Below are 9971 nucleotides of genomic sequence, written 5' to 3'. Positions count from 1 at the left end.
TCACTCTAAATCTTGTACGTTTTTTATCAATACATGATTCTACACCTTTCTATCTTTCAAATCTTGATTTCTAACCGTGAAGTCACCAAGATCTAAGTGTTCTTGGATGATGTCATCATGGTGTTCTTGAAGAACATCATGTTTTGGCCTCATTCAACCATGAATAGCTTAGATCTAACCGATTTCCACATAAACAAACTGAATTCTATCAAAGATTTAAACATTACACAGTGGGGAAGATTGAAAGATGGATTTTCTGACTTTCTTTCAACTCTTTTACACTCAAAACCTTCAAACCGGTAGAAACGGAGCTTGAACCAGCTCACTAATCATCCTAACAATCACGTGGTTCAAGGTTCGGATTCTAACTACGAGGTTCACCGATTTCGGGTTAAACGCCAAACTACCGTTCCGAACAGTTCACCTACCGGACTTGGGTGATTCCTGTACGAACAAGGGAAACCAGTAAGAATGAAGGTTCCATGGTTCAACTCGTTGCCAAACTACCTCGATATAACGTTAATTAATCAAAACAGCCAAGTGTTAGACGACAGGCCAACCAGGTCAGAATGCTGGCCGAACAGCTAGGCTGTCCGAACGAACAACCTAACCGATCGGACCTACCAGCCGATCGACCGGGCCAGCCGATCGGCTAGCACGTGGTCCCACACTTTGCAAATTCATGAAGTCTGGTATTGACGAAGTGATGTTCGATCGAACTTTTATTTGGTAAACATTACTCTTCGGACCATGAGATACTATGCTTCAATACTTAATCGTTTTCAAACTTGCCAAGCCTTAGAATACTGTTCGATCGGACATGATGTCCGATTGAGTGACTATCTACTGAGGCCTTACAACTGAAGTGACTAACCGATCGGGTAAGCCAACCGATCGAATGACCCGTTTGATCGATCGACCGACCTGAATGGTAAGAAACCTTCAATGATTTTAAATAATGCTGCAAAAACTTCAAAAGTTCAAACCATCATACACAAACACATCCTTCTCAAAGGAAGAAACAATCCACTTGAACTGTCCAACCGATCGAGCCTTCCGGCCGATCGAGCAGGCTACCCGAACGGTTAGGCTGTTCGATCGAACCTGCTGTTCGATCGACCAGACTGTTCGACCCATTTACTCTTGTTTACATTTCCACGTCACTCATCGTTATACTATCGAACTATTCAGGCTAACCCTACTTTCAAGCGCTCCCTTCAATCCATAATCAATCGCTGTGAGTATACTCGAACCCTTTTTACTTTAGCACTTTTGGGTATTACATACGTTACTTATCAAATCACAATCGAACACACTACTCAACTATTTGAACGCTAACCGATCCCATGTATTACGTGACTAAATTAATGCTTGTTGTTATGTTTACACGTGGAATGTTGTCTACCTGCCTTAGCAACATAGTACTATAGTTTGGACTCAGCACCCGTTCACACGGGGGTTGTTAAGGACAATTACTTGCATGGATTACGGTGGTAATCGTGTATTGCGAACTGTCTCGGACAGTCAACCCGCAGTCCTTGGTATCGATAGATCCATGTCGATAATTAACATGCTTCGTTTTCCTCTGTGTACGTGCTGGTTAGGCGTAAACTATTCGAACACTATATGCTATTATCAAACTTGTATGCTCACCTTTACATTTTATGTATTGACTTTATTTTAACGTATGTGACAGGTTTTTAAGATGTTTGCTTGCTAGGAAAGCGAGGCTAGGAATAAGCTCTAGAGGCCCCCAACAAATAGTTGTCTGTCAAGATCAAGTGTTTAATGTTTAGTTGTATGTAGATCTTGTCAGGCCGGGTCTTTAGGAGCATTCGAACAATATTTAATTATGTTATGTTAAATCTGAGTTGTCGGAACAGGATTACTTGTTTGGATGTTATCTGTAATAATGTATTTGTTTATTCGGGATACGGTATGGGACGTATCTTTAACTGGATTATATGAATAGTTGTTATGGAAACTTCTGGACAATCTATTTCGCTCAGTGCCATGCCCCGATGATTCCGTCATCGGTTGGGGTGTGACAGATTGGTATCAGAGCCATAACTATAAGGAATTAGGCTAGACACGACCTAGTCCGGGTCGCTGTCTTAGAGACCTAGACTATAGTTAGGAACCAACAGACCAAGTTTATGTGCTCTATTCTGCAATTCTTCGATATCACTACACTGGAACTCTCAATTAAAGTCAATCGATTTACTCAGGATTAGGTGTGAAAACCGCAAACTCCCGACTAGATTGCTTGGTTAAATGCAGATTTTATCCATTTGTTCATGCTTATCTTATTATTTTCAATCACAAACAAGGAGAATTAGACTAAATCAGGAGTGAAATCCACATTTTGACGAATAATCTCCCCAATTTTACTAAAACAAGGAAGAAGTTGCTAAGCTAGGGGTGAAACCCTAACCTTGACAATTTGTTCCGAGCTTCATTTCATCTCACCAAAGCTTCGACGGACTCCAACAACCTGAACTCACAAGTATGACCTAGGGAATACGTGTGGAATGTCCAAGAATCGAGACAGAAGCACGACCCCTAGAGTCGAAAGTGACGACATGTAACGCCCCAAAACTCGAAATTATAATTTGATAGAATGCTTTCTTATTTGAGATTTCAAATATACTAACTAAGTTATTTAACTTAGTTGAATAAGTAACTATTAAGCCTAAATGAAATTGTGGTATTAGTTGTAAATAAACAAGGACTCAAAATAGAAGGACCAAAAGTGGAATGTGGGGAAACTTAATTAAAATTCTGCATTTTATATGTGGGTGGGTGTATATGTGTCGACATATACACATACATATGTAGAAGAAAGGGGTTTCTTCCCCAAAACCCCATAAATTGAAGAAAGAAATGGTGAAATTGAAGCTAATCTCTTGCATGACTGGGGATTCTTCATCATCTAGCCTTAATACACTTGTGGTAAGTTGCAATTTATGATTTGATGATCTTATATGAAGTGGGTTTATGTTTAATCCAAGTGGGTTTATGTTTAATCCGTGAAATTTTATGAAAATTAAACATGTATAGATGTTAGAATCACCATGTAGAACATGAACTAAGTAAGATTCTAGGTAATTTGATGTTTAGGGATAAAACCCACTTGTGCTAGAAAGAATGACGAGATGAATGAATTTCCATGTTCACTTCTTGTGTAATTTTGATGTATGATGTGTTATATGATCGATTCCTATTAGTTAGATTGAGTAGGAATTGGAATAAATGTGATGTTGTGTTATTGTTGATGATTGAAAACATGTGGTAGAAGATGGGCATGAAATACTTGTGCATTGTGCCTTACTTGTTGTACACCCACCAAGTGTTTGATGAAATGCCTATGTGATGATTTTAGATGAAATTGTGCACAATGATGGATGGAAATGTTTAAGAATGCACTAATGAAGTGATCAACGAGAGGTTAACATGAGATATGCGTTTTGGTTGAAATACATATGGGTATTTAGTTGATAAAACAACTTTGGTAAAAGTATGCTTAGGAGTCGTATTCCGTACTTAAATGATGTGGTAAACATCATGTGTTGGACTAGAGGCTTAATGGTAAATTGTATATGGAAGTGCACTAAAGGTATAAATTGAGGACTTATTAGCAAAGAAGGATGTTAAGATTACGTTAAATTACTAGCTTGGATGCGGTTGACAATTGTAAGATATAAAAAGTCATATGGTACGTAGTTAGATCAATGTATGAATGTGTGATGACATGATGAATTATATGAATTTGAAAAGATATGATTTTGAGTACATGCCTTATGTTTGTTAGAAATTGACAAATGAAAGTCAAGTGTTGAGCATAGATTTAAGGTGATTGATGTTATGTGTGGTATTGTATGCTAACAAGGATATCAATATATTGACATGTAAGGATAAATGACATGTCTACGGACTCAAGCACGGAAGCTAACGGGTCAAAAGTAAGCATGGAACCTATGCTTGAACTTGGACGCTCAAGGTAAGTGAATTTCGATTCACTTCTTAGTACGTATAATAAATGTTGATATTTATGAATATGGCTTATCGCGTAAGATTATGTAATAATCAGAAATACTAGCTTAAGTAACATTTTAGTAAGACAAAGGTTGTTAATTAAAGTAGAAAACAAATGGGTGAATCTAAACGGGTCGAATAATGTGCATAGGTAATGTAATGATATGTAATTCGTAATGATTAAGGAACCGGGGTAAGGATATTTAGTCAATTATGTAGGGAAATGTTTTTCGGACAATTAGAAACAAGTTTCAAGTTAAACGGATGCAAAACAAGCAAGTTATGCGAGTTTTGGTATCAAAAATGGAAGCTGTCTGGGCACTACCGTAGCTTACGGTAGCCATCGTAAGCTACGGTAGGCACTGAAGGTTTTCTTTCCACCGTAAGGCAGTAGCAAGCCACCGTAAGGATTTTGTGGCCACCGTAAGCTAAGGTAGCCACCGTAGCTTACGGTGGAGGTCAGATTCAAAATTAAAAGTTTATGCAATTCCTTGTCTTTCTTCGAATTCGGACCCCGTGAACCCATTCCAAGCCTCGTTAAGTTTTTATAATGTTCTTCAACCCCACCAAATGGCTTGGTAAGTTACGGGTGAGTATGGAACTCATTTTTAAGATCCAAAACATACCCGAAAGATATTTAAAAAGCGTTTATGACGTGTGAGTAAGAACGGGATGTGTGAGCAAGTATGCGGGGTAATGAGTTAAGTATATGGGTATTATGAACATATTTAACCTCATTCCAATGGCTTAAACTTATAGGTAATCATGAATAGTAGTGAGTATGTATATGAGTTTGTTCGTACATGTCTTATTACATGGAGGTTTGTAGTTAGGATACGTCAGCAATTCTTAGGGAATTATGTACGTGGTACGTAAGAGTTAGTATGTATGAATGTATGAATATAAGTATGTATTTATGTAAGTATGTGTGTACGTAAGTGTGTTTGCATGTATGTATGTGGGTATGAAATGTGTATAAGCATACGTGTGTGGGTACTTATACATGAGGTAGGATTTATTGTGCATAAAAGAAAGGAGCTTGTACATATGCTTCTATATATATGACTCAAATATATTTGAATAATCATGTTATTAATGGTGTGCCTTGAGAATGGAACAGGAATGCATGTATGTAAGTATTGGACTTTCAAAGATTGGATGCTCGGTAGAAGGAATGAACTCGAAGGAATAACATGCTGCAGTTGTATAAAACGATGGATTACTAAGCTTTTATATATTGATATATCTTCATACTAAAGTATATGATGTCATCAATTATTAACGTGTTGGTTATATATGGTGACTGCAGGTTAGTCGGATATTCATGACGGAATAGAAAGCGAGGGTAGAGTTGAAGATCATGGATTGTACGGGAAGGCGGTCACGCAGTTTGTAGTTACTTGTTAACATAGTCTCATTTCATAAATGTCGAATGATGTATTTATGTTAAAAAGGGTCGACTTAGTTATTATTCAAGTATGTTAGAATAGTTGAAAAAAAAGGAAAAATTTTACGGTACGTATTTCCGCTGCGTATTTATGATCATAACGTGGTAGGGTGTTACAAGTTGGTATCAGAGCCCTGGTTTGAGGGAAATCAAGTATGAGGAGGCAATCTACTTGAACTCAAACCTGTGTGCTCTAGTGACAAGGAACCCGTACATTCCAAGACTCGATCAATATCTAAAGGTAAAAGTGAATGTAAGTATGTATATGAAGAAACTAATGTTATGTCATGTTTAAGGTAAGCATAGTTGTTTGGACAGGATGATCCGCGAGAGCGGTCAAGGACCGACACCAAGACACATAGTAAGATAAATTGATTCCAGGTACGTAGATTCAATATATGTAAGTACATGTAATGGTAAAACCTAAAACAGAAGAAGAATTTTAGATGAAAGATAGTAATGGAAAATTAATGAAGTTTTGAAAATGTTACACGTACTGAAAAACTGATCCTTCGAACATATGGTGGCAATTACATGAAGACACGAAACTAGTATGTGGATTGTGTACCTGGCCAGTACACAAGAAACATACGACGTTCGTGAGACCGTGATAATTGTTACAGGTATGTCCGTTAGAATTAGGGAGTAGGTGGACGTGAGGGTGAAAGAAAGATGTAAGGCTCTCAAGAAATTGAAAGTATGAACGATATGATAGAATCCGCGAAACGGATTGGAAATATAGAATGATATGTTAGAATCCGCGAGACGGATTCGAAACATAGAAAGAATGAGAAAGTGTGAATGATATGTTAGAATCCGCGAGACGGATTCGAAACATAGAAAGAATGAGAAAGTGTGAATGATATGTTAGAATCCGCGAGACAGATTCAAAACATAGAAAGAATGAGAAAGTATGAATGATATGCTAGAATCCGCGAGACAGATTCGAAACATACAAAGAAATGGAAAGTGGAATGAAAGGTCCGAAATCGTAAGTAAATACGGACCAAACAAGAAATATTCTTTAAGAGACATGATCCAAGTTACTTCTTAAACTTATATATATATACATATATTAATATATTTATGTAAATGCGTCGTATGCATGAATGATCAAAAGGATAAATGGGTTATACGGGTCAGATGGTGATCGCCATTTGAACTAGGTAGTTAATGTTTTGATTTGTTAAGTTTTATACTCATAGGTGAGCTTGATGAATGGGCACATAATGTCACTAATCGGAAAGGAATGACCATCATAAGGAGCTTATGATTCGACTGGAGATGGACGTGTCAGAATAGAATGTATATATACAAAACCGTAATGCAAAAGCGGTGTGAAATTTCAAGAATGTTCACAAGGATCTTCGGGTGATATTATACCTAAATGCTCGTAACTGTGGAAATTCTGATAGAATGTACGAGAAGGCAAGTATCGTTAAGAAATGCTAACTTTGATGCTGGGCTTGTTGGCCATGTTCATTTGAACAAGACATTATTGAAAAGAGGCGCATAGGCGGGGATTCAACAAGTGAATGGATGCGGCTAATCCGGATATTGTATAAACTAATGAGGAATCAGACTGATTCGGGTCACAAACCCTCGGTTATGCAATGAAATCAAGGTTAGCAAAATGTTTAACTCACATTTATGAGTAAGAATTGGTATATTGAATGGTTAGCTTTGATGGCTTCATAAGAAGGGAATTATGTTATTAGAAAGAGAGTTGCAAAACCTTTGAGTAAAAGTTTAGGGTTTTAGTTACGCACCCACACATCATGCTTGCTTAGTAAGGAAAAGTAGCGCGTGAAGAGAGCCAGTAGTAAAGTGATATGAGTGAGATGATTTGAGGCCAACTTAAAGATACGCATGGTATAAATAACAATGGTCACCGTGGAATGATGCTTAATTTTCGTGTCAAGTATAGATAAGTAAGTTTAAGAAGGGTGGGTTTGGTTGTAATAATAAGTCTTTGAATGTTTATAGCATGCGTATGATAATATATCGACCCCTCGTGTGAGCATAAAGGTAATCAAAAGTAATGTTAGTAATGGGATGTTTAGGATGGCTCATAGTAACAAAATGAAAAGATCGTGTATGACGTATGAGTAGAATGGAATAAATCGATTTATTTCGATTAGTAAATGTATGAATGTAATATGCTTAAATAGGAAGTTAGAAACAAGCCGTAGACTTAGGTCTGTACGAGTAATAATTGCATACATTTGGAATAAATTCAATGAATGAAACGCTAGGGAAGATATGTGCTAAGAGTTAGCATTATGAAGTAAAAGACACTAATAAGAGCTCTGGATCAGACCCTGACCCTTGTGTGATTAAGAAAGTAAATTACTAATTTATGAAGGTGGGGATAATGTGTACGATTATATTAATTCAAGAGTAAGAATATTATTGGTCTAATAGGAATGAGAAAGGTTTCGGGGACAAAACCTTCATTAAGGAGGGTAGACTTGTAACGCCCTAAAACTCGAAATTATAAGTTGATAGAATGCTTTCTTATTTGAGATTTCAAATATACTAACTAAGTTATTTAACTTAGTTGAATAAGTAACTATTAAGCCTAAATGAAATTGTGGTATTAGTTGTAAATAAACAAGGACTCAAAATAGAAGGACCAAAAGTGGAATGTGGGGAAACTTAATTAAAATTCTGCATTTTATATGTGGGTGGGTGTATATGTGTCGACATATACACATACATATGTAGAAGAAAGGGGTTTCTTCCCCAAAACCCCATAAATTGAAGAAAGAAATGGTGAAATTGAAGCTAATCTCTTGCATGAATGGGGATTCTTCATCATCTAGCCTTAATACACTTGTGGTAAGTTGCAATTTATGATTTGATGATCTTATATGAAGTGGGTTTATGTTTAATCCAAGTGGGTTTATGTTTAATCCGTGAAATTTTATGAAATTAAACATGTATAGGTGTTAGAATCACCATGTAGAACATGAACTAAGTAAGATTCTAGGTAATTTGATGTTTTGGGATAAAACCCACTTGTGCTAGAAAGAATGGTGAGATGAATGAATTTCCATGTTCACTTCTTGTGTAATTTTGATGGATGATGTGTTATATGATCGATTCCTATTAGTTAGATTGAGTAGGAATTGGAATAAATGTGATGTTGTGTTATTGTTGATGATTGAAAACATGTGGTAGAAGATGGGCATGAAATACTTGTGCATTGTGCCTTACTTGTTGTACACCCACCAAGTGTTTAATGAAATGCCTATGTGATGATTTTAGATGAAATTGTGCACAATGATGGATGGAAATGTTTAAGAATGCACTAATGAAGTGATCAAACAACTTTGGTAAAGGTATGCTTAGGAGTTGTATTCCGTACTTAAATGATGTGGTAAACATCATGTGTTGGACTAGAGGCTTAATGGTAAATTGTATATGGAAGTGCTCTAAAGGTATAAATTGAGGACTTATTAGCAAAGAAGGATGTTAAGATTACGTTAAATTACTAGCATGGATGCGGTTGACAATTGTAAGATATAAAAAGTCATATGGTACGTAGTTAGATCAATGTATGAATGTGTGATGACATGATGAATTATATGAGCTTGAAAAGATATGATTTTGAGTACATGCCTTATGTTTGTTAGAAATTGACAAATGAAAGTCAAGTGTTGAGCATAGATTTAAGGTGATTGATGTTATGTGTGGTATTGTATGCTAACAAGGATATCAATATATTGACATGTAAGGATAAATGACATGTCTACGGACTCAAGCACGGAAGCTAATGGGTCAAAAGTAAGCATGGAACCTATGCTTGAACTTGGACGCTCAAGGTAAGTGAATTTCGATTCACTTCTTAGTACGTATAATAAATGTTGATATTTATGAATATGGCTTATCTCGTAAGATTATGTAATAATCAGAAATACTAGCTTAAGTAACATTTTAGTAAGACAAAGGTTGTTAATTAAAGTAGAAAGCAAATGGGTGAATCTAAACGAGTCGAATAATGTGCATAGGTAATGTAATGATATGTAATTCGTAATGATTAAGGAACCGGGGTAAGGATTTTTAGTCAATTATGTAGGGAAATGTTTTTCGGACAATTAGAAACAAGTTTCAAGTGAAATGGATGCAAAACAAGCAAGTTATGCGAGTTTTGGTATCAAAAATGGAAGCTGTGCTGGGCACTACCGTAGCTTACCGTAGCCACCGTAAGCTACGGTTGGCACTGAAGGTTTTCTTTCCACCGTAAGGCAGTAGCAAGCCACCGCCGTAGCTTACGGTGGTGGTCAGATTCAAAATTAAAAGTTTATGCAATTCCTTGTCTTTCTTCGAATTCGGACCCCGTGAACCCATTCCAAGCCTCGTTAAGTTTTTATAATGTTCTTCAACCCCACCAAATGGCTTGGTAAGTTACGGGTGAGTATGGAACTCATTTTTAAGATCCAAAACATACCCGAAAGATATTTAAAAAGCGTTTATGACATGTGAG

This window comes from Helianthus annuus, chromosome 15 (genome assembly GCF_002127325.2).
Source record: "Helianthus annuus cultivar XRQ/B chromosome 15, HanXRQr2.0-SUNRISE, whole genome shotgun sequence".
NCBI classification, from domain to species: domain Eukaryota; kingdom Viridiplantae; phylum Streptophyta; class Magnoliopsida; order Asterales; family Asteraceae; genus Helianthus; species Helianthus annuus.
This window is presented reverse-complemented; position numbering follows the sequence as displayed.